This window comes from Quercus robur, chromosome 4 (genome assembly GCF_932294415.1).
Source record: "Quercus robur chromosome 4, dhQueRobu3.1, whole genome shotgun sequence".
NCBI classification, from domain to species: Eukaryota; Viridiplantae; Streptophyta; class Magnoliopsida; order Fagales; family Fagaceae; genus Quercus; species Quercus robur.
Genome location: NC_065537.1, coordinates 67,157,083 through 67,159,615, shown reverse-complemented (window position 1 = coordinate 67,159,615; position 2,533 = coordinate 67,157,083). Strand labels below are relative to the sequence as shown.

Here is a 2,533-nt window from a genome sequence, read left to right as displayed (position 1 = left end):
TGATTTCAATTCTTTGAGATGCATAGCTCCACCATTACCACTATACTTTCAAGTTTCAACCCTGAAACTATTCTACAAAAGCTTTGTAGGAGTTACTTAAAGTGAGACCATTGGTTTTCTCAAAAAATTTCCTACAAAAGTTATTAAGTTTCAGATCAATATTCCAGAATCACACAGCTTTGGTCAGCATACCTTAAGTACTTTGCTTACTTTGATTAAAACTAAGCATTCTATACAAGTATTGTAACGTCCTGTCATTTAAAAAAAAAAAAAAAAGAAAGAAAGAAAAGGATCAGATATTTTTGGTTTCACATGTGCCAAACCCCACCTAACCCCACTACCCACCACACAATCACTCTATCTTTTCATTCCTTTGGCCGGCTCACTCCCTCATTTCCACCGGCACTTCCACACCACCACCATCACCATTTCCACCATCATTTTTCCGGCAAGATCATCGGAAAATTCTTGGGAACCCATAAACACCTTCACATCCTTTTTTTGAGGTAAAAATTTGTCATCTTTTTGGTGGGTTTTGCACTTTTGCTTGAGGTTATTTTTATCTAAGCTTTAATAATGATACCCATGTGATTTATGAACATTGGAAGTGATATTTATGTGTTTTTATGTATGGGTTTTGTATTGGTGGAATTATTTGATGAGTGGGTATATATTTTGTGCTATTGATGACTACCTAAGGTTTATGTATAGTGGCAAATTTTAGGGCTTTTAAGTTATAACATGTGATGTTTGGTGAATTTAATTTTTCTATTGCCATTGGGTTTATTTGGAGTTAGTTGAAGTTCTAAATTTCTTATCTTGGAGGATATATTGATTTTGCTTTCATGGGTCTCTTAATGATGTAGTGTAAATTTTATGGAAGCTAGTCATAATGTTAGAGATGATATTAAATGGGTTAACTTTATAATTGGAGTTTATGCCTTGTGAACCAATTTGTTGAGAAACTATGGAAGTGGAATATATTATTATTTATGAGGTTAGATGCTAGACTTGCCTAATTAAGTGATTATTTGGCAATTCCTAAATTGTGGCTAGATGCAATTTCAAGCTCTATACTTATTGTGATAGGTTTACTTGATATTGTTTAGGTTCTAGCTAATCTCCTTGGAGCTTGGAGAATTAGGATTTTGCGGTTGTGAGGTAAGTAGCTTTTTAATGGGATTTTGAAAAATAACCATGTTATATAAATGTTTTTAGGTTAGACACGCTTTTGGAAACTACCTATGGAAATTATATTTTCCTAAAAACTATTGTGTCGTAACCTTAATATATATATATATATATATATATGATTATAAATGGAAATGCATCATATTTGGTATTACATTTGGGAAAATGCATGAATTGTTGATATGGAAAAACGAGCATCTATCATTTAATCTTTGATAAGAAAATCATTGATTTTATGGTGTATTGAAAAATTTAAAGATGCTTATCTTGTCTTGTATTATTTGGGAAATTGATAGAAAATCTCTTGACAAGAATGAAGTTGAAAACCTTACAAACTTTGTAGAAGTTAGATTATTTAAGGTTTTTTGAAACTACTTGGGTATGAGACTACTTGGGTATGAACTATGTGTTTCAAAGTAATGTAACCTGTGAGTTTATGTGGTTTTAGCCCTATGCCATGTGTGATTTCCCGATGATCACCCTATTTGGTTTCAGTAGTCTTTGTGACAACTGAATCAAATCCAGGTCAGTGTCCTTTCACTTTGGATGTCATGTTCTTCCCTGTTGTCCATAGGGGGAAGAGGTTCCTTGATTGTGTGTGGGTGAGGCTGCTACCCATGGGGCCAAGAGACCATATGTAAGAAAGGCCCTATTTGACGCGCTTTCTCTACTACCCATGGGGGGAGAGAAAAACCTTGAGGGTATAGGTGAGGCTGCTGTCCATGGGACCAAGAGTATGCATACCAGAGAGAACAATATCATGCCAGTTATGAATGGGTGGATCCCCTGACCGGTTTATGTGGTAGTGTGGTATAGTTGTGATAATTTATCATATGTTAGATATTATGGCCTTGGAAATTATATTGTTGATGCTTACAGATTATAGTATATAGTTTCAAGGAATTTACTTTGAGAAATGTTGTGTTTCATTATTTAATTATTCTTGTCATATTATTATTTTGAAGATGAAACTTGCATTTCCCCTACCTCCATTAAATGTGCTACTTACTGGGTTCTGTCTCATACCATTATTTTATAAACTTTTCAGGGTAGGCAACAATCTTTTGAGACAGCTTTCTGGTGGCTAATAGTAGTTAGACTAACTACTGATGGAGGCTAAACTTTTGTAATGGAGATATTAGATGTTGTACATCTTAGAATAGGCTTGACTCATTCTTTTTTATATTATAGTGGTTGTGACTTTATTTCCACTGATGGGACAAGCTATTGATATGAAATTATTTATTCAGACCTCTATTATTTTGTGGCCAATGGTCATTGTAATTAATGCTTAGAGCTCTGACTTACTTTGAGAGTATATTCAATGGAATTATTATGATAA

The 2,533-nt window shown here is 33.8% G+C and overlaps 1 long non-coding RNA gene across 1 annotated transcript; it reads left to right on the top strand.

The window, feature by feature from the left end:
* The first annotated feature begins 384 nt into the window (after nt 1–384).
* Nucleotides 385–2,533, top strand: LOC126724529 (uncharacterized). The gene is made up of 3 exons (XR_007655021.1): nt 385–506; nt 1,110–1,161; nt 2,240–2,533. It is a non-coding gene; the product is annotated as an uncharacterized LOC126724529 (long non-coding RNA).